At 34.2% G+C, this 23,564-nt stretch overlaps 1 protein-coding gene and 1 long non-coding RNA gene across 2 annotated transcripts in view; both read left to right on the top strand.

The window, feature by feature from the left end:
- LOC150093486 (uncharacterized) overlaps nucleotides 1–23,564 on the top strand; it is a 96,857-nt gene that overhangs the window by 68,362 nt on the left and 4,931 nt on the right. The gene's annotated exons all lie outside the window — the stretch shown is intronic.
- LOC150093487 (uncharacterized) lies at nucleotides 26–23,421 on the top strand. The gene is made up of 3 exons (XR_016550404.1): nucleotides 26–178; nucleotides 13,879–14,083; nucleotides 23,248–23,421. It is a non-coding gene; the product is annotated as an uncharacterized LOC150093487 (long non-coding RNA).

The following is a 23,564-nucleotide window of genomic DNA, read 5'->3' as shown; positions in this document are numbered from 1 at the left end:
AAGGTGCTTAACTACGAATTAGGAAGTAAATTTTTGTGTGTCATGTGTGATCCAAGCAGTCAATGAAAAAGATCTACTAAGCGGAGTTGTGACGTAACCTTCGGAGCTATGTACATTGCGTGTGCTAATCTTAGGAAAAGGCGATACGCTGCAAAGTATGCGAAAACAAGACTATAAGGTGAGTAAACTCTAATTGTATCAAAATCTATCATTATTACAGCACAAAACTGAGTGAAAGTGAGTACAAAAATTATCAGAAGACAGAAAGCTGACTTATCAATGTATTACATGAAAATTTAGAGATCAACCAAGCTCAAGGGTCAAGTCCTTTGTCTAAAGCGGTATGCATTCCTCTACTGAACAGCGGTCGCAGGCAAATGTGTCACTCAGCCCTTACACTAGTACAGCTACGGAATCTTATTAAATTTCAAAATTTGCATATCATGCACTTTCTTAACTTTTAGTTATGACAGCGCAACCAAAGAAAATTACGAATCATTAGCACATTTGGAATTATTCCATTTATAAAATCGGACTCTTTGCTTCCAAACGGTCATTTCGTTAACAAGGGAGTCCACTGCCAATCGCAGCGAACGCATAACTGCATGAGCGGGTACATTGTCTCCAATGGCGACCGGAATGGACGCACCGGTAATAAGGCGACGAAATGGAAGTTTCGCATTGAAGGACTAGGTGACACAGTTCTTCCCGAGAGAGAGGATGTTTACGATTCGCTACTCGAGTGCAGCTTCAAGGAGTTAATTTTACTTATAAGGAATTATACTACCTGTTTCTTTATAATGCAACCATGTAGTCAGCATAGATTTCGCAATTTTTACTCTTTCAAATGGATGGAGATATTCAGTTGTTTGCAGATGATGCAAAGTTGGGAAGAACCATAAAGAGTAGTGAAGATGTTGTGGCCTTGCAAGAAGACTTGAATAAATTGAGTGATTGGGCAAGCAAATGGGGGTGTGAGTTCAATGTTGCAAAATGTAAGGTTTTAAAATTTGGAAAACAAAGATGGGATGCAGAATTTATGCTTGGTAAGAATATATTGTTGGAAGTAGAGGAAATAAGAGATCTGGGAGTGATAGTGGATAAGGATCTGAAATTTAGGGGTCACATCGCCAAAATTGTGAAGACAACACAAAGACTTCTGGGAATGATGAGGAGGACACTGACGTGTAGAAGTAGGGAGATTCTTGTTCCATTGTATAAGGCTTTGATTAGGCCACACATGGACTATTGTGCCCAGATTTGGTCACCTGGTTTTCAGAAGGATGAGGAGATGTTGGAAAGGGTCCAAAGGCGACTGACTAAGGTAGTTTCTGACCTCTGGAATGTCGAGTATGAGGAAAGATTGAAAAGATGTAATTTGCAGAGACTAGTGGAGAGAAGGAAGAGGGGAGATATGATAGAGACCTACAAGTTGGTAAGGGGTTGCTATAGGATCAATGGTGGAGAAGTTCTACAGCGAATAGTGGGAGATCAGGGGAGAACCAGAGGTCATCCCTGGAAACTGTATAAAGAGGGTGTGAGTAGGGGAGTGAGAGGCAGGTTTTTTTCGTGCAGAGTTGTGAATGATTGGAATGCCTTCCCTGAGAGTGTGGTGTCTGCAAGGAGTTTGAATGTGTTTAAGACCCGGTATGATGAGATGTGTGTGAGATAAAAGGACCTCCTAGATGAGTCTTTGACTCCATGAGGTCTTGTTTAATAATAATAATAATAATAAATAGTTTGCTTTTTCCTTTAAAATGGTGGAAACTGTAGAAACGGCAGAGAAATTTCCCAGAAAGAGCTTTAACAGTGCTATCCGCTTGATGACTGGTGATAATTTCTCATTTTTTCTCTAATATGTTTTTCTTTGTTTCTTTTTAGCCATTTTCCAGTTTTGCACTGTTGCTTCATTTTGACATTGTTGGAAGAATGAAATTGTTATAGTTAAAAATAGAACAAAATAAAAAATCAGGTGTAATTGGAGAAAACTATGAATAACACACTCGCATCGCCAAGGATCATCAGTGATTTAGGTTCGTTCATTACGTCGTTTTCTTCTTCTTCACGCATTAGATATAATATCTCTTGCGACCAAGATTTCATCTTCTTTACTTTTTCTAGTACTTCCTGTTTTTCCTTTATTCTTTGGTTTCCAAATGTAGACTTGCTTTATTATTCTTTCTTCACTGTATTTGTTCAGTCCATTTTATTCTTCTGGGTGAAAGACGATTGTTTATTGCTTGTATTTGATATTGTTTTCTTATGTCTGTATTTTTTATTTTTATCTAGTCTAGTTTTGTTTACTATTTTTCTTAATATGTTCATTTCACCAGTGTTTAACATTTGTCTTGTTTCTGCATTATATGTCATAATAGGCCTGATTACTGCTTCATAAATTCTTTTTAGCATCCTGATATTCTTGGAGCTTTTTCATCTTGTTCTCTGACATCTGGATGTGGCCTTCCTTCCCAGTTCAGTTGTATACCTAAATACTTGTAATTTTTTATGTTCTATAATAGTACCTTCCAATTGTGGTTGTCGTGATATTGTCATACATTTTGTTTTGTTTTTTGATATCTTCATATTCTATAATTTTGCTTCTTTATTAAATGCAAGTATAATATTTGTAACAGGTTTCATTTTCTGCAATTACTATTACATCGTCTACATTACATATAGTTCTTATTATTCTATTTTTATTTCCACTCCCGTATTTTTTAACGTTTTGTGTTATTCCATCCATTATTATATTGAATAATCTTTGATTTAAGGAGTCTCCTTGTCTAATGTGATTATTAATTTGTATTTCTTTACTTGTTTTTCCTTGTGTTTTTATTATACAACTATTGTTATATATATATATTTCTTTAGTTATTTGTGTTATATTTTCTGATACTTTAAATCTCTACAATATATCTATTACATCCTGAATTAATATTCGGAGAAATGCTTTTCCAGGTCTATAAAGCATATAAATAATTTTGTATTATTATTATTTTGGGCCAATCCAAGGAGTCGACATACTCATTGAGGGAGACCCTAATTATGTGCAATTAATAAAGCACATCATGTCAAGAACAACTATTCGACATTCACACAGTATCTATCATACTTCGCCTTGAACTTATTCACAGGCATAGCGCCCACAACAGATTCTGGCAGCTTATTCCACTCATTCACCACTCTCCAAGTAAAAAACCTAGCTCTAACACCCATGCTAACCACATTCTTGCCCAGCTTTCATGTATGGCCCCTAGTCCTCCCACTACCAGTCCTGTTCTCAAAAATATCTTCTGGATCAATCTTATAAAAACCCTTCAGTAATTTGAATGTCTCAATCATATCATCCCTTTTCCACCTATCAACCAATTTTTGCAACCCACAAATCTTCAACCTGTTCTCATAAGGTTCATTCCACAGACCTGCTATCATCTTGGTCACTCGTCTCTGGATCCTCTCCTGCCCATCAAGAAGAAACCCTGGGGCCCATATCTGAGCACAGTAGTCTAGATGGGGTCTTATCAATGCTCGAACTTGTTTGTCTCTGCTTGTTAAAGTATTTTTCAGCAACCAAGTGATTTGTTGAGCTGATTTAGCCACTTTTGCAATGTGTCCGCTAAACTTCAACTCCCTGTCTACCAACACTCTAAAATCCCTGGCCTCATCAATCTCCTGAAGTACAGTTCCACCAATGTGATATACTGCTGCTTATCTTTTCACTCCAAAATGCATAACCTTACATTTTGCCACATTAAATTGACATCCATTTTTCCTAGCCCAGTCCTCCAAACTATCCAAATAATCCTGAAAAATTTTGACATCCTGTGCACTCACAATTGCTCTACCCAACTTTGCTTCATCAGCAAACAAGTGAACACTTCCTCTCAGATCCTTTCCTATATCGTTAATGAACAAATTAAATAGAAGTGCTCCATAAACAAAACCCTGTGGCACAACACTAGTCAAAAGCAGTCTTAAACCCATTACCTTTATCCAGTTCAATCATCACTGTGTTATAAAACGTGAGCAAGTTACTGAGGCATGATCTGCCCTTCACAAAACCATGTTGTCCCCCCATACAGTAACCTATTTTCATCTATCCAATCCTGTATTCTTCTCTTGACTAATTTCTTCAAGACCTGGACAATGATTCCTGATATGCTAATCGGTCAGTAATTTACAACAGCCGTCTTGGAACCTCCTTTATGCAGTGGAACCATTTTCCCCTCTTTCCATCCCCTCGGGACTAACCCAGACCCAAGTCTCAAATTAAACAAAATGGTCAAGGGTACTGACAATTTTTAGCCTCTTCATGTATGACACGAGCTGGTATATCATCCAAACCAACAGATGTATTGACATTGAGGTTTGTAATAGATTACTCACCTCCACTTCATTCACCACAATTCCCGTATAATCTATTGGTTCATTCATTTCTGCAATGTCACCACCTGAAAGATATATTCTTGCAAAGTGCTCGCTCAGTAATTCAACTAATTTGGTTACCTCCCTACCATCGGCATTCTTTAAAATCATTCTACCATATACATTTTTCCTTTTACTTGCAACATATCTAAAAAACTGTTTAGGATTCTCTTTAGCCTGCATGGCCAATGTTCTTTTGTAATCCATTTTTGATTTTCTTACCACACTCGTTACTCTTCTGGACTGCACTTTATACTGTTGGTGTGCCTGCCGGTCACCTTTCTGCTTAAATTCCCTCTATATTTGTTTCTTTTTTTGCAGCTCAAGCTTAATGGTGTTATTCATCCATTTAACCCCTACTTGATTTATTATTCGGACTCTAGGTATATAGTCAGCCATTGCTTCATGCAAACACTTCTTAACTACCTCCCATGCACTGTCGACTTCTAGTCCTTGCAGTTGTACATGCCATGGCACTGAACTAATCAAACTCCTAAGCTTGTCATACTTTCCAGCCCGATAATTCCACATGTACCCTGTCTTAATTGTAAATTCCAAACCTTGAGCCGCCTCCCAAGTCAAGACCCTATGATCACTCTCACCAATTGGTGGCAAAGTGGTCATATTCGTTACAGTCAAATTCTCAGATGCAGTTACTAAGTCAAGCACTCTCTAACCCCTAGTATTATCCATTACATGCTGTTGCAGATAGTTATCCCTTAATAACTGCATGAAATCCAATTCCTTCCTTCCATGTGTCCTCTCCCTCTTACAATCAATGTTACCATAGTTGAAATATCCCATAATATTTACTCTCCTTCCACTCATTTCTTCTATTTGCTTATGCCTACTATATCCACCATCTATTCCATCACCTGGTCTATAGCAGCACCCAACTGTATATTTTGTTCTAATAGTTTCAATCTCACACCAAATAGCCTCAATTGTGCTGTTTTCTCTATGCTGCAGTTCCACTTCTATTCTTCTTGGCTGTAGCTCATCAGCTATTCATCGATAACACTCCTCACCCCATTTTATTCTCCCTGTCACTCCTGAACACACCATACCCCTCACATTCAATCCCACTAGCTGTGTCATCTTTTGTCAGCCATGTTTCACTAATACCAGTAACTTGTGGTCTGGAAGTGCCAACCAACACCAGAAATTCTTACTTCTTGTTCTAATACTTCTGGCATTTGTATACATGAATTGTAGAAGCCGATTTGTCCCATCCCTATATTAATGCTTTATACTAACTATCCCATTCTGATTTGTGGTCTTTCCTACTCGCTTGGGCATATTTCACACATTCATATACTCAGCTCTCTCCCTAAAATCTACATAATTACTCCCCTCCCCCTAATAACTCTAGTTTTCCTGATTCTGCACATTCGCTTCCACTACATTCGACAACACCTTTTCAAGTCTCCGTACACCAAATCCATTCAAATGTAAACCATCCAATTAATAAAAATCTTTTCACCCATCAAACTCATTCCACACATCCACAAATTCCACACCACTCATCAAACATAATTCATGCATAAAGTCATTAGCAATTATTGCCCTCCTATACGCTTCACTGTCATACTGCAGCAACAGGCTCACCATCCTAACTCTCTCAGTCTTCTCTTTTGGTACTTCAAACAATTCCTTCACATCCTCACTAATAGCCTTTTTGTTTCCTTTCAAATCATTTGTACCTGCTACCACTATTAACTCTTTCACTCACTGCTTTTGCATTCTAATTGACTTACTTACATTCTTAGCGTTTGCACCGGGTTGGATTTTGCTAAACTCTCAACTAACACACCTCTTACTAAGGAATCTCAATACAACACACGCTCTTTCATTTTGTTTACACTCACTATCATACCCTTATTTTTTCTATCATGCTTTTGCCTATTGTTAGTTGGTACGCTTGGTAAACATTTTTGCCAACTCTCCAGCTGCCCATTTGCCCTATGTATCGCTCCGCGTAATAAAGCGATCTCGCTCATTGTGTCAGTGTCATCATTTTTATTCTCCGATTCATTCAGTCATTCAGTATTATTACCCTCATTCTCACTTTCAACACCACTCTCACAGCTATCAGGTACCACTTCGCATGTATCACCATTCATACCTCGAATATCACTGTTATCTAGATTCTCACTTTCATCAATGATATCACTCACACGACCTGAAGCACTCTTTAAATCCTCACATTCTTTACACTTTTTGCTCACATTCACTCCACTATCGTTGTTTAAACAGACTCCGACCACTCTCCTCAATGCATAAATTTTGCAAACGGTACACTGAATCAAATCCTTCAAGTTAATTTTTTAGACAAAAATGGCGACCACGCTTCTTTGTATTCCTCTTTATGGGAGCCATGTGCACAGATAATCGTATCTATCAATTTACTATAAAAATACTAAAAAAACACACACAAAAATCACCCAGACTCGTTAAAATACTAAAAGTAAACAATACTATGTAAATACTATGCAATTTCATCAATTTTTACTCAGAATATCACTTATTTGTTCAGGAGCTGTCCAGAAACACCAATTATATTCTATTGTTTTCTTTATCAGTTGTCAAATTATAAATATTGCATCTGTACATGATCTATCTTCTGTAAATTCTTGTTGTTCATCTAGTAGATTAATTTAATTTGTTATTTTATTATTTAGAATTCCTGTTAGTAATTTCAACGAAGTATTTAATAAATTTATCCATCTATAATTTTCTGCATACCTGTTTTTTCCGCAGGCCAACAGATGCAGCAGAAAAATGGCAAGCCAGCTGCATTAATTGCCTAAAATCTTCAAAGATGAATTGGCCATCAAATAGAAGCAAAAGAAAGAGTAATATTCATAAAAATAGTGGTTTATACCCCAGTCCAATCATATGAAGAAGTGAAATATATTAAATTTCTTGAAAAACTGCAAAGAGAAATGAGGCAAACAATTACCAGAGATATCCTGATTATTATTATGGGAGATTTTATTTGAACTGAAAGATTGTACAATATTTTGAAGATAAATTAGAAGTAATGGGAAAATTTGGTCATGAAGAGATGAATGAAAGAGGAGAGGACTTGATTAATTTTTGCAAAATAAATCAGCTGTTAATGACAAATACCATATTCAAACACAGGCCACAACACAAATACAGTTGGACATCTCAAAACCATGAAATCAGAAAGTGTATAGACTATATATTCAATAATAAGAAATGGAAACATTCCTTCTAAAATATCAAAACATTAAAAAAAGATTGACATGATTACTGGCCATAAACTACTATCAGCCAAACTAAGTCAGTTGCAAAAGAAAGAGAATAAACCACCAAAAACAAAAGAAGATAGACTTAGACTTCTCAAAACTAAATGATAGCTGGAACAGACCAAATGATAGCATTAGCCGAGACAATAGTGAATAAAGATTGGCTTACACCAGAGATTTTGGACTTATGCGAGAGAATAAGAATAACCAAAACTAACCACATAAAACAAGATAATCAAGAAAATAGAATATTATACAAAAATTTGAAAAAAGAAATAAACAAAAACAGTAGATTAGCAAAACTCATCACATGCTTAGAGGAAAAAGCAGGATTGTGTGAAACATGACCCAAGACCATTTCAGATAGTTAAAGAGACAAGCAGAACATACTCACTCAACCCAGTTTCAATATTGCAACAAGATGGAACCACTACAAGCAGCATTCAAGCAATAAAAGAAATATGGACTAATCATTTTAAAGAAACATTTGCAGCTGATGAAAATATAGATCAAGGTACCTTCAACCGTGAAGAAACTTCTGACACAAAAGACATCCTAAATGAAGAAATACATAGAACAATCAAACAAATGAAAAATAATAATGCACCAGTCATAGAAAACATTCAAAAAGAACTTCTAGAAAAAGGGGGAGAAAGCATAATAAATTACCTAAGGAAACTGTTCAACAAAATACTAAAGAGAGGAAATTTACCAACAGAAAGGGGAACAGGCCAGATCATACCCATCCACAAAAAAAGGAGATGTCAGATCCTGCACTAACTATAGACTTATCACTGTTTAAGCCACTGCTATAAAATATTCATCAAGATTCTTCAAAACAGAGATGAACATTCCCATGAAGAACAGATAGAAGAAGAGTAAATGAGATTTAGAAATAGCAGAAGCACAATAGATGCAATTTTCGCAATAAACAGTTTACCAGATCTTATGTGAGACAAAAATAAAAATACTCTGCTACTGTTTTATCAACTTCAAACAATCTTTTGACTCAATAAACAGAAGCAAACTTATTAAAATTCTAAAATCAGAGGGTTTCACAAATACCTATTCAATTTTATCATGAATTACTATTCAGAAACACAAACAATAGTGAAATACAAAAACATTGGAATCAGAACAAATAGCAATTTAAAAAGGAGTTATGCATGGCTGTCCATTGTCACCATATTTTTTCAACCTGAACCTAAAAGAAGTAGTAGATGGACTACAGGATGTGAAGGCATAATGGTAAAGGGAAGAAAAATAAGACATTTAAAGTATGCTGATGATATAGTTATTACTACAGACAGCCAAGAAAAATTCGAAAATATCCTGACCAAGCTACATTCAAACAAGTAAAAAATATGATATGAAAATTAATTTTACTAAAATAAAACTAATGGTAATAGGAAGAAAAGGGGAAGAAATTCAAATGAAAATGGGAAACAATAATACAGAACAAGTAAAGCAGTTCAATTACCTAGGATCGATGATCACTGAAGATCTAGACTGTCTTGAGACCATAAAACTCTGAAATAATAATAAATGGATAACAATGGGCACACTAAAAAAATATAGAACAATAAAAGATTAAGCAAAGATCTGAAATTAAAGATGTATAAAACAGTGATAATTCCCGCAGTACTGTATGGCTCAGAATGCTGGATCTTAAGGGGGGAAAAATGGTCTCAATGCTTTTGAAATGAAATGTCTAAGAAAAATCAATACAACAAACTTGACAGAAAAAAAAAAAATGAAAAAGTCAGAGAAGACTCAACTTTAAAGAAACAATAACTACTGCACTAAAAAGAACGAATTAAGTTGGTTTGGACATGTTACAAGAATGAACCCAAAAAGACTATCAAACATATTATTAACCACCTTACCAGCCATTATGGATCAAATACGTATCCTCATATGCTTCATATTCATCATATATTTCAGTGTGATATCAATGATATTACAATTTGAACATGCACTTCGCATCCATGATAACTTTGACGTCTATAGATGTCTTGGTCAGTAACATGGTTAAATGGTAGAAGGAAGTCCAGTAGAGTAAGGCCAAGAAAGAAATGAATTGACAACATTAAAGAAATTACCTACTTAAACTCCATAATAGAACTTCATAAAGAAACATCAGACAAAGAAATGGCAAAGATTCGAATCTGAGGAACTGAACCCACAATGTGCAGAAGAGAAGATAATTTTTTTTTTTTTTTTTTTTTTTCCCTACCAGAATCTCTTTTGTTTTTATTATTTGATTGTATGGTATATCTAAACTCTGAGTCGTAATTTCTTTAACATTTTTAATAATTCATTATTGATATTATCAAGACATGATTTCCTTCTCTTCACTTTTTTTAATTGCATTTTCAATTTTTATCTCTGTTGTATTTATTTCTTCTTGGTTTCTTTGTATACCCCGTTCTACTTTTTCCACTATTTATTTATAAATATTTTAAAATAATTTTCTAATTCTTCTATTTCTACTTTTAATATTAGGATATATTCTGCTTCTTTCTTTTGATATATAATAATCTAATAATATTATAATATACAATTATAATTAATATAATAATCTAATAATATTATAATATACAATTATAATTAATATAATAATCTAATAATATAATCTATTATTGATTTCTGCCTCCTGTGTTTTAAAATGTTATTTTATCTGATAAAATGTATTCTTTATTTTTAACTTTTATTTGCACAGAATTGTATCAGTGTTCCTGGATTGTTGATTCTTCATTAAATCTTTGCATAATTCCATGTATTGGTATTTTTCTTATTCTTATTTTTAAGTGTCCCATTATAATTAATTATACATTTGATTTTATTTCTTGTAGATCCTCATAAAAAGATTGTTTTTTTTTTATTTAATTCCTTCTTCTGGAGCAAATATTGTAATTATATAATTATATTTATCTCTATCTCTTTTTATCTTGACTGTTAATATTAACTCTTTATGTATTACTATTCCTACTACAGCTTCAGCTCTCTATTTTTTTTTTTTTTTTTTTACTCTGCTGTACATAAATATATATCCTTATAAGTTCATTATTCCATTTCCTTGTTTTTTGTTTGTTTCTGGCATGCTGCATATTTTATTGTTTCTTTTGGTTATTTCTTGAATAAGTTCTTCCTCTTTTCCATTAATTGCTCTTACATTCATTGTTTCTAGTTTTATTCCATATCGTATTTTTTTCCTTTTCTGTTTCCGATCAATATCTAATTATCCCATCCGATTCATATTTATGTTGGTTTTTCAAGCAGTATTGTTTTACATCCAATGACAGTTGCTAGCCCAATCACCAGACTCCTCCCACCTTAGCCAGGAATATTGATGTAGCTTTTAATGCCTAGGGTGGCCCTTTTGGAAGATTAAGATTCTGACATACTTCACCTACATCTCCCATTCACCTCTGGTGTGGTGAAATCCTACCCACAGTGAGGTGTGGGTAGGATTTAGAGAAGTGCATCATTATATACAGCATATTTGCCCATACATTGCCTTCACCTCACACAATTTAAAATAAAAATTCGATAAGCTGGAATTCGTAATGTGAGAACTACTTGTATTTTTTTATTTTATTTATTTTTAATGAAAGAGTGTGTACTTGGAAAAAAACACATGTTAACCTTCCAACAGGCCAGAACGTCTAGTTATATGCATCCAGCAAAATCTGGATACGATGCATGCTCTGTTGAAAGAGCAGGTATAAGAAGTGCAGTGTGGGTGTCATGTTCATTTAAACTTGCAATAAACCTTCAAGCTGAAGAGAATTCACGATTATCGTTGCATCTCATTTGCCAATAACAAGAAATGCAATTCCTTGTTCCATGCTGGGTAACTGGCCTTTTACTTATATGGGATAGACAAAAAATATAGAAATTATTTTTGTTCATTCCTTTTATTATACAATTTTTAATGCAAGGACAAAATAAGATATCCTTGCATACTTTATTCACTTGAATATTGTATTACCTTGAAAAATTAATGTGATTTTTATTTTTATGTGCTAATTTTGTCTATTCAACAATACATTTTATTTCTTCTCGAAGAACATAATTCAAGATAATTATTTAAAGTAATGTATTTAAAAAAAAAAAAAAAAAATGGTTGTCGACTTTCCAGATCCTTCATCAGGGTTGTGTCATCTGCTTATGACATGTGTTTTGTTAGAAGTCGAATTATATTGCCAAGAGTGACAGTGTGTTTTCAGGAATGGTCGGTCGTCACGATATTTATGCCGTACGCGACAAATTCTCGCTATCAATCACTTCAAAAATTTGAGATAACACTTGCCATTGGCCAAGCGGAACGAATTGTTTGTAGATAATGCCCTTTGATTCGTAGAAACAAATGAGCATTGTCTTTACTTTTTGACTTCTTCAAGCGACTTTTTTTCGGATGCCCCTCTTCTAGTGGTCTGCACTCAGCACTCTGGTGCACTGTTTTGGGATCATGCTCCTACTCAAAACACCACATTTTGTCACCAGTAACGATCGTTTCAAGGAAGTTAGTCCCTACGAGCGGTTTTAATGAGGTTCTTGCAGTGTTCAATTCGATACATTTTTTGGTATTATGTCAACTTGTGGGGAATAAATCGCGAATTCAATTCACGAAGGCCCAAACTCTCCATCAAAATGTTGTGCACAGTTGATTTTGGAATATCCCCAATTCATTTACAAACAATCGTCACGAATGATTTCTTTGATGAAATAACGCAATTTTTGGATTTATCTTCGCTCACTCCAGTTTTTGGAGGGCACGGATTTTCGATTGCCTCAAACGTCTCACGACCACTTTGCAATCGCTTAAACCACTCATAAACTTTGAGTACAGAATAAGTATTCATCGCCGTATGCTTTTTGAAGCATTTGATGAGTTTTGGTAAAACTTACCAAGTTTGACACAAAAGTCATTCGCAGTTCTCTGTTTGAAACTCATTTTCCGACCGTTCGTCAAAAAAAAAAACGATCTTGGCACTATAACTCAACTTCTAATGAAACAAATATAAATGGTTGAATCAACACTAAGAAGGTTGCTGCTTTCGACAACAAAAAGATGCAACAGGTCACGCCACTAGTTTCTTCTATTTTTAAAAATTTTGGTTTCTTTTTGGACAGAGGGTGTTGATAATAATACTGAAATCTTTAATCATATCAAATGTGTACATTTTCACAGAATGTTCACTTCACATTTGATATGAGTAAAGATATCCATATTATTATCTACACCATCTGTCCAAAAAGAAAATGAACATTTCGAATATAGAAGAAACTAGTGGTGTGACCTGGTTGTATCTTTTGCAGCAACCTTCGTTAATGTTGATTCAACTGTGACATTTGTTTCATTGGAAGCAGAGTTATAGGTATGAAATTAGAGCAAAGTATATATATTTATAATTCATTTACAATGAGCATGACGCGTTATCGGGGAGGTTGGAACTTCAAAACAAACAAAATTTTTATCAATTGCATATAGGTTGCACAATTTTTTTTTTTTTTTTTTTTTTTTTTTTTTTTTTTTTTTTTGTTGCTTTCACTTACAAAATGATATTTTACAATGGTAAAGAAACGGCATTTTTGTTATTGAAATGAGCACTAGAAATAACAATAATAACAATTTGTTTCGTTTTAAAAGTTCATTTGAAATACTACTGAATACAATTTTGCGATATATTACAATTAGACTTGAAATAAGAATGTAATGCAGTTTAATGTCTTGTTCATAAAACAAAAAGAATTGTTCTTAAACAGCAGCAGTAGATCTTAATCTGTAAGCATAAGAACATGACATGTATATTTTCATACATTGCAATAGTGAAAGATGAAAATAAAAAGTAATGTTCAGAACTTATATATTGCAATAACTTTTGTAGATAATATTTTTTTTCAGAATATTTTAAAACAATTGTGTTACACAAGTGCAGAATAGGGCAGGTCCTTCCCCCCCCCCCCCACCCAAAAAAAAAAATAGCTGAGCACTTCTGCAACACATGCAAACTTTTTTTTAATTCATATATTTCTTTCTTAAATAATTGCATAAAATAATTTATAAGTTTTCGATAATAAAATTGAAATTGTGATTATTACAAATTAAAAAATTATTTTTAAATAAATATTCCACCAGACTGTAAAAGAAATATTGGTATTTCCTATTTAGGAAAGAATTGAAAACAAAACAAGACTGCTGATGTATTGTGCAACTCTACTTGAGGCCCTTTAGTGTCACTGCTAAAGTGGTCTTTCTTTCGAAGCAGCTTTTAGCCTTTACCTGCAGCTGAGGAGAATATTGTTAAGACAAGTGATTTCCAGCAGCATTAAAAGTCATCATATTTGGAATTTTTTCTGGAAATTCTGGAAAGACTGTAAGTAAATTTAAATTATCATTAGAATTTCTAGCATTAAGTCCGTTTCTGTTTAATATTGTGATAGAGGTGGTAACAGAGGAGGTGAGAGAAGATGCACCTTGGACAATGTTGTATGCCGATGACATCTTGCTTTGTGTAGATTCAAGAGAAGAAGCGGAAACTAAACTGGAAAGATGGAGAAAAGTACTGGAAGAGAGAGGTATGAGACCGAGCAAAAGTAAGACAGAGCATATGTGTTGCGCAGTGGGCGGTGGCCAGGAGACAGATCTGGAGCTGGAAGGAAATGTCATCAGGAAGGTGAGAGACTTTAGATACTTAGGTTCAACAGTGGAAGAAGATGGAGGAGCTGAGAAGGAAGTGGGATGCAGGATACAAGCAGGTTGGAGGAACTGGAGGGAGATGGCTGGAGTGTTATGCGATAAGAGGGTGCCGATCAATCTGAAAGGCAAAATTTATAGGACAGTAGTGAGGCCAGCTATGACATATGCTATAGAAACTGTGGCCCTGAGGAAAAATAACATTAGCAGGATGGAAGTAGCAGAGATGAGAATGCTTAGGTGGATGTGCAGTGTGACCAGAAAGGATCATCTGAGAAATTACTATGTCAGGGGAACAGTGAAAGTTACGAACTTAGGAGCGAAAATACAGGAGGCAAGATTGAGATGGTTTGATCATGTGATGAGGAGGGAGGACGAATATGTGGGAAGAAGGGTCATGCAGATGGATGTGCAAGGAAGGCGGAAGCGTGGGCAGCCAAAGAAGAGATGGAGGGAGCTGGTAGAAGAGGACTTGAAGATGAAGAACTTGGATGTGGTGACAGCCCAAGGCAGGAAGGTGTGGAGGAGACTCATAACAAACAGTGACCCCACTTAAGTGGGAGAAGCTGCAGAAGAAGAAGAAGAAGATCATTAGAATTTCTAGACTACATTCAAAAAAGTTATTGTAAGCTTTTGAGTCTCTGTTTATTTTTAATTTATTTTTTAAAATACCGTTTGGTTTTTTCTCTTCATGTAAACTAAAAAAACAACTACCCAAACATTAGTATACAAGATAACTTTAATTCGAAAAGAGGTTGTTAATTGCCAATAATCTTTTAGTACTGTCACCTCCAACTGACAGTGATAACATCGGAGCAAAAAAAAAAAAAAAGTGTATGTTTGAGGAACACCAGTATATAATTAAATTATTCCGAAAAGGTAAATACTGCCGCCATCATGAATCTACTCTGAGAATTCCCCCTTTAACAGGAAAGAAATACCCCAAAATGTATTGGAAAATTAGTACAGTCATCTATAGATAACCAAAGACAAAACATGACGACAATGAAGGATGTGTGTCACCCTGGGAAAATTCCAAGATATCGTATGTCAAAAACACCCCCATAATTCCATAGGCAACCAAAAACACCATGTGATATCACAGAGAGAGATATGTTCTCCAGAAATTTCCAAATACAAAACGTCACAATTCCTTATCTCTAAACAATATACACCATGCTATAAGTGAACACACCACCAAACAACCAAACACACCACGTGATGTCCCTGATAGATCAGAGTCCCTAGCGAAATTCGAAACATTTCCAAACTGTATCTTATCACTATCCATCACCCATAATGCCATATGCAAACCATTTACTCTTCTGAAACTCATAACATCACACATCCAGGACACTGACATCGCTTCCCTTCCACCCTACCCCTATTTGGTTCATAGTATCCCACCAATCACGACACGAATGCTTATCTACTGATATATCTCCCTTTTCCATTCAAAACAACAACGTCACTTATTTACGACTAACAATTACGTCACTTACATTCATCTGATAACAATACATCCATGTAATGATTTCTTTTCTTATCTTGATCTTGATTTGGTCAGAAGTGTACCACCAATCATGACAGGATTCCTTATCCACTGATATATCTCACTTTTCCATTCAAAACAATGTCACTTATTTACAAATAACATCACTTATCTACATCTGATAATAACAAACGTTCACGACACGATTCCTTATCTTATCTTGATCTTGTTCAAAGTGCCCACCAATCATGACATGAATTCTTATCTCTAACATCACCCATAATTCCATACGCAAACAAAACACAAGAACTGAAGCCATTGACACATATGCCCACAGGGAACTTCCAAACACATGACGTCACACACACAATGACGTCATAAGCTCAACAACCAATTACATCTCGATTCCTTATCTTAATCTTGTTCAACGTGTCCCACCGATCACGACACGAATCTTATCTCTAATCATCACCCATAATTCCATACATGAACAAAACAACGTGACGTCATCTCAACATCCAATCACATCACGGTTCCTTATCTTTTTTTGATCTTGTCACTAGTAGCTACGCTTCTACTAACAGTCACTACCATCTGATATGGTCAAACAGAATATTGTGTATGTTTCCATTTAAGATGGTGTATAAATTGGAGACAGGTATTTCTGAGCAATTTAACATGAAGAATTTTCCTTCTTTCACCAACGTCTGAAGCATTGAAAGGCGTAGACCAGGGGTCGGGAAACCCTTCGCCCGCGGGCGAAATTTTTGCCGCGAGTCTATTTCAATTCGTCCCTCTGCTGATGTACATGTAAATAAAATTTATAATAACTTAAATTTATTTAAATTTAAATAATTAAATATACAAAATCAAAAATAACTAGATTGCATAAAATATGATCGTCATACATCTGGCAACCATCAAATCGAGATCAGCCATTTAAATAAATTAAATATAACCTTTGCTTGATTGTTATAATTATATGTCTACACAAGTGTAATTAAAAGATACCATATCAGATGAGAACGTTGCACATTTACTTATTGAGATATATTGCACACTACATACACTATATATAAGAGTTAAAATTTGCAAGTTGCCCGCAGAAGTTTTTAAATTAGCAATTTTCACTCTCATTACTAAAAAGGTTCCCCACCCCATAGACGTTTGATGTAATATTCGTAGAATTCAATCGTGACATTAATCAGCAGATGAGGGCTGGAAAGTTTCGAATTCCTGTATATGGTGTATAATAAATGCTGATTGAAATGGATGTCATATGGACAAGATTAGCTGTATTGCATTCATTTGGATATTCTTACTTCATATTTTTTTTTTCAACTGTAACACTAGCTGTTTGAAAAAATGACTGAGTGAAGTGAAATGGTTTAAAATTCATTATGAACAAGAACTTCACACAAAGGAAATATTTGCATAAACAAATTCTCGACATTGCTTCATTTTTGTTCCATTATTTTTAATGAAGTTTCGTCATCACTATCACAACGGATGGTAAAACATGATCAAAACTTTCTTGTGCTGCCATCTGCTGTTTATCAAATGTGCCACGCTAGTCACTCCATGAAATAATGAAGAGAGTAAAGCTAGAAGTGCAACTATTTTCGCCATCAGTGTCTTCCAGACATCCACTTGAAATGTCAAGAATTTCCAAGACCGAGTGCATTTAACCATTTCATTCATTTATTTGGTCAGTGATTCTTGATTCTTTTCTCAAATGAATAGTTTAAGGAAAAGTAGAATAAGCCTGAACAAGCAGAACTTAAGAGAATTAGAAAGTTGCATATGTATTGGCATTGAACAAATCCGCAACATGTTCGAAAGTAGAGAACCTCTTTTATTTCATTTACACAACAGGAATGGAGCATCATAACATAACCCAAGGCAAGAATTACAAGGAATACCGTGAAAAGTACGAATGGTTCAGATATTTGACCTGTTCCCCTTAATATTATGTGGAGTCTTTTTTTTTTTTAAATATCAAATCATATGCAAATAACATCTATTTTGTCATTTTGAAATTGAGTAATGTTTATTGTACTGAATTTCTTATTATAGTAATCGTTTGCCATTCTAGTGATTTTAATAATTAAAAGTTGCCTTTCGATAACTCTAAAAAGCCATATGCTTTCTCAAACTGAATGGACACGGTTTCACAACGCTGACACTTCAAGGGCATATTATCTTACAATATGGTGAGTTTTAATCTAGTACACATTTAGCAAATCTGCATCGAGTATATTTTCATTGTCAAATAAGTATTGAGAAAACCATCGTGTTACATAGCTTACAAGTTGCGCACTGCACAGGCATGCATAGTTGACATATGCTAAGAGTAACAAGATTGCTTTCTTGTAACAAATGGCAAATCGAAACAAAACTCGTTAGAATGAACTCGTCCTTTTTCTTTTATTATTTTTTCTTTAAATAATATATCTCGTTTTGATGAAAAATTGAGTTCTTGTAGGACAAAAGATGAAAGATTTTCATTTTAAATACAAATTTTTATTATACGCTAATATTGAATACCAGCACTACCATATTCACCACATAAATCAGTATGCGGTAAAGAACAGTATGTGTTCGTATTAAACAACAACTGGAATAATTTAATTGGAAATATTAAATTACTCTTTATAATTTGAAATAATCTATTCATTTCTAGGGAGATTTTCTGGGAAGCGAGGATGCAGTGTTGACTTTAAACCGTTGCAAAAAACACCAATTTCGTCTAAAGAATGGGTGCAGTTGATTATACCAATCTAAGAGTGCAATGATTGGTGACAGAGGCCACACAGGAAGTGAGAGTGAGCAATTGCGAAGCTAGGATGTCATCATCTGTGTCAATAAAATTTGTTAGTTATTTAGTTTTTTATTATGACGCTCTTCTATTAATGATTCGATCTGACTTTAGAAAATTTTTGTCATACTTTTTTTTCTGAACCACGTTTCAGTGATTCATATTTCTCTGGATATACTCATGTCTGTGGCTTTATATTGTATGCATTAGTTAGCAAATTTCTTTAGACCTTTTTCGAGGTCTGTCCGCATTTTTGGTTCATACCAGGGGTGAATGTCCGACGATTTGGATAATATATTTTTCAGGAGTGTGGAGAATTTAAAATGGCATGAGAAAGTCTCAGCTTCTCCAAGCCGTATATCCATCCTATATCATACTCAGATAAGTTGAACACAAACGTGTTCGTCAGTACCAGACTGGAACAACATAAACCACAGCAGTGTAAGGAGAAATTGCCTAAATAGTGTTTTGGTTGTAGCATCAATTCCATAATTCTGGCATCCTGACTACTGCCCATGTACAGACGTTTCATTTGGGAAAATTTTAATTACTGTTCTTTTCAGTTTTTACTTTTAAGTATGTCATTATTGATTATTTTGATATAAATACCTGATGATAAATTTCATTAAAATTTCATAATTGACTACTATTGAAATCGAATAAAACAACACTAAATAAAAAAATAGATAGAAAATCAAGTTTAAAGAGACATTTATTATCATCATGTAGCTTCCTCAGTGAGATGGTGCAGCACCATGTCCTTCCATTTCTCTCTGTTGGTGGCTTTCCTTTTTGTTTCTGCATAGCCTTGTGATCCTGTCCATGATCTTATATCTTCAAGCCATGTCCTTCGTTTTTTGCCTCTTGATACATTTCCAATAATTTTTCCTTCTGGATCTCTTAGCATGTCTTGCCAAACTCATCTTTCTCTGGATCGTTTCCTGTAATAAAGAGCTATGTGTTCTCATTCTCTGTAGGAAATCTGTATTTGTCAAATGCTCTGTCCATGGGATTTTCAGAGCTCTCCCATAACACCACATTTCAAAAGCCATTATCTGTTGTCTTACTCTCTTCTTGAATATCTAGGTCTCACTTTCATATGTGAAAATTAGCCAAACTAATGTTCTTATCATTCTTTTCTTTGTCTCAATACTCACAGAACTTCTGAGCAGGTCTTTATTTTTCCAGAATGCATCTTTAGCTATGGCTGTTCTTATTTTTATTTCTTTATCTTGCTTTCCATCTGCAGTAAAGTAGGTGCCTAAATATTTGTATTCTGTTGTATGTTCAATTTTCATATTGTTTATGAATATTTCTGGCTCGGATCTGCTTTCATTTCAGATTTTCATGATTTTGGTCTTTTTAGCATTTTTATCTAATCCAAATTCTTTATCTTCCTCAATTAGTAGCTGCATTAATATGATTAATTTGTTTGTTTTCTTCTATTAGAATCGTATCATCAGCATATCTAATATTGTATTTTATACCATTTATACTAATTCCTATTTTTTTGTTTTTCAATCTTTTTCATCACTGTCTCACTATAGATATGAAATAGATTTGGTGAAAGGATAAAACTTGTCTAACTCCTTTTTATTTTCACTACAGAAGTCTCATTGTTAGACAGCTGCATTTTCTGTTTGGTGTAGGTCATTTTTATAATCTTGAGTTTATGGTCTAATTTATCTAATATATTGAAAGTTTTATTATGTTTTAACCAAGCAAAAGCCTTCTGAAAGTCTATGAAGCATATGTAAATGTTCCTATTTCTTTCAAGTGATCTTTCTATTAGTATTTTTAGTTACAGGATAGCATTAAGGGTTCCAGTTCCTCTTCTGAAGCCTTTCTGTTGTTCACTCAATTCACCGCTTATGGCTCTTTCAATTTGTTTCTTAATGATGTTTAAAATAATTTTAGATGCATGGAATATTAGACAATTATTAAGGCTTTTGATTTTAAATTCTTTGGCTAATACATATGGTTAATAAAGAAGTACAGGCAAGAATGATTTCCAACCTGGTTAGGAATACAAAAGAAATTATGAGGTGCAATTAGCTGTGCAGGGCAAAGAGAATTCCAAATATTTTTATCTCTCTTATGGGTAAGAAGAAAAGATATTATGGAAAGATATCTTTAAGAAATGTTGCTGATATGAGGGTAACTGAACGAAAGAAATAATTCCATTCGGGAGTGGATATTTTGCGAACGTTTTTTGTCGGGTTGCAGCTAATTCAGTTCGTGATGTGGCAAACATATTTGTGAGCTTTAAGAAACAATCAGCTGGAACTGGAGGCGCATGCAATATTGCAAAATCTCAACTGGAATTCTGCCATTTGAGATTTTGCACCAGATGGCTTATTGTCTCATGTTTCCTATGACTATTATGTGCAATTTACGTATTAGATCTGGTAGAGTGGAAGGAAAGTAAGGTATTACCATTATTTAAAGGCAGATCTATACCAGATGTTGAAAATTAGACCTTTTAGTGAAGAGGTGATTTATGTTTTGAAAAGTTAAATGTCGAATTCAGAAATGGTGATATCAAAATATGGTATGATATAGTGGGCATTATGTCTGTGTACATGGAATGGATTAGATGTTTGGTGAAATGGATAGGAAGATGGTTTTCAGAGAGAAATCAAAGAGTAATGTATGGTGGTGGTGTGCAGTCAAAGATTAAGTTGGTGACTAGCGGGTGGTTGGTGGCAAAGCTCTATCTTTCATATTTCAGTGAGCAGTCCATTCCTGTTTAATTCCTCCATTAATGATACTGAAGGTAATTTAATGAGTGATATTAATTAGTTTGCTGATAAAGCTAATTTGAAGATGACAAAAGTAATTAAAACATATAGATCTTTCAAAATGACTTGAATAAGCCAAAATCGTGCAAACAGTATGATGGAATATAATATACAAGTTGAAAAGGGTTCAACCTGTATATTATATTAATGAAACTTCACACTTCCAGATATTGATCAGACTACAGATATATATATAGTTGGTGGCTGAGAGGAAAAAGAATTTCTGAGATGCTTGTAATTAACATTAGCAAAATAGCAGAGATGGTTATTTGGATGCTTTGAAATATTTTGAGTAGTTGGGATAAAGTATTCATTATTCTTCTTCTTTAGAAAAGTTGGAAACGACTGCATCTGGTGAAATGTTTCAGCATTATTTCGTATAACAAAAGAGATGGAAAAATCGCCGTACTTGAAGCAATTAGATAATGAAGAAATTTAAAGAGAGAACAATGAATTTCCTATCTGGAACATTGATGAGCAACAGATGAAATACCTGCTAAAATTGTAAGAATTGTTGCGTTGCTTCTGAAGGATTTCGTGTTCCCAGATTCCCGCTTGACAGATTAGGGTTAGAAGTATTCGATTTCTAGGAAAGTTTTAGCTGGATTAGCTGAGAATCAAGAGCATTTAAAATAGGCATCATAGAGAGTGGATGAGGTTTTATCTGATCATTAACTTGACAAAATAATATAAAAACTAAAATAATGGTAATAGTGTCAAAAATAAATAAATAAAAAGGAAGATAAAATGATTTGTGATTATAGGTAAAAATCATGACCAAGTAACATCATTCATATCTTGTAGGAATTATCCAAGATGATGAAAGGTGTACACTGAAAATACGAAGAAGAATTACTATGGCAAAATAAGTATTAAAGAAAAAACCATTTAATGCAAGTAAGATTAGTAAAGACATTTCGAAAAGAAATCTAACGAATAAATTTTGCAGGAAATAAAACAGTCGAGTATTGAAGACGGACATTTTGTGGCACACATGAGGAGAAAATGAATGGATTATAGATGTGTTGGAAGGAGAGAAACCCGAGAAAAGAAGAAGACAACCGTAATACACCTTAGGGGGAAGTGTTTGCTTTAGTCAGAAGAGGAAAGCCAGAAATAGGGTGATCTGGAGGAGGAATCTCTGCATTTCCACAGGGATTATCACTTAGAATGATGTAGAGAAGGAAATCCAAGGAAATGAGAACAAAATAATATCAACAGAAGAATGGCTGTTCATGCTACCTACAGCTGTAAATCACAATTGTTCTAATAATTGTCACACAACCAACTGAATAAAATGGTATTTTTAAGAAATTCACTCCCGGATTGAAAAGCCATTTTTAAACTTTGACCATTATTTCACAGTTTCCATGTGTGCAAGAAATACGTTTATTTCTAACCTCATCCTCAGAGTTATTCCTGAGGATATGTTCAACTTCAGAATATAATACGGCCCATGGCTCTCTTATTAGCTTATTATTTTGTGACGATGCATTTGGCAAACAAACGAAATCAGGTTTGTTAACACAATCATCATTTTAAGAGCGATAATACTGTTATTTTCCATTGAAAGTTTTACCGTTATTTTTGATTCACTATTCATTACAAATACTAAATTTCTAGATTAAAATTCATACATTTATTGCGATTGAATATTAGTTAATATGTTAAGAATATTTTTTACTAAATGGAGTTTTACTTTAGTTTATTAATTACATAATTTCTCTTTACAGATTGTGAATACGGTTTGTCCCATGCGAAATTTTGCCTACAAACGCATTAAAACCAAGCTGATAAGCCGCATTGTATGAAGACTATGAAGTTGTAGTAAACATTTCATGCTGAATTTGCGAAATAAAAATCAAATTATTCCGAAGTGGTGGCTCTCTTCTAGTGGCGTAACGGAAAAGCATGAAATGAGAATGGAATTGACAATCCAAATTCAAAGAACAATGAGTAAATCTCCTCCTGCAACAATGGCTCAGTCGTATTTCCCATTGATATATTTTAACTGAGATGAAAATCGTGAAGTAGTTCCTTTGTGCATCAT

This window comes from Typopeltis vanoorti, chromosome 24, assembly GCF_054136105.1.
Source record: "Typopeltis vanoorti isolate ZY-2024b chromosome 24, IOZ_Tvanoo_1.0, whole genome shotgun sequence".
NCBI classification, from domain to species: Eukaryota; Metazoa; Arthropoda; class Arachnida; order Uropygi; family Thelyphonidae; genus Typopeltis; species Typopeltis vanoorti.
This window is presented reverse-complemented; position numbering and strand designations above follow the sequence as displayed.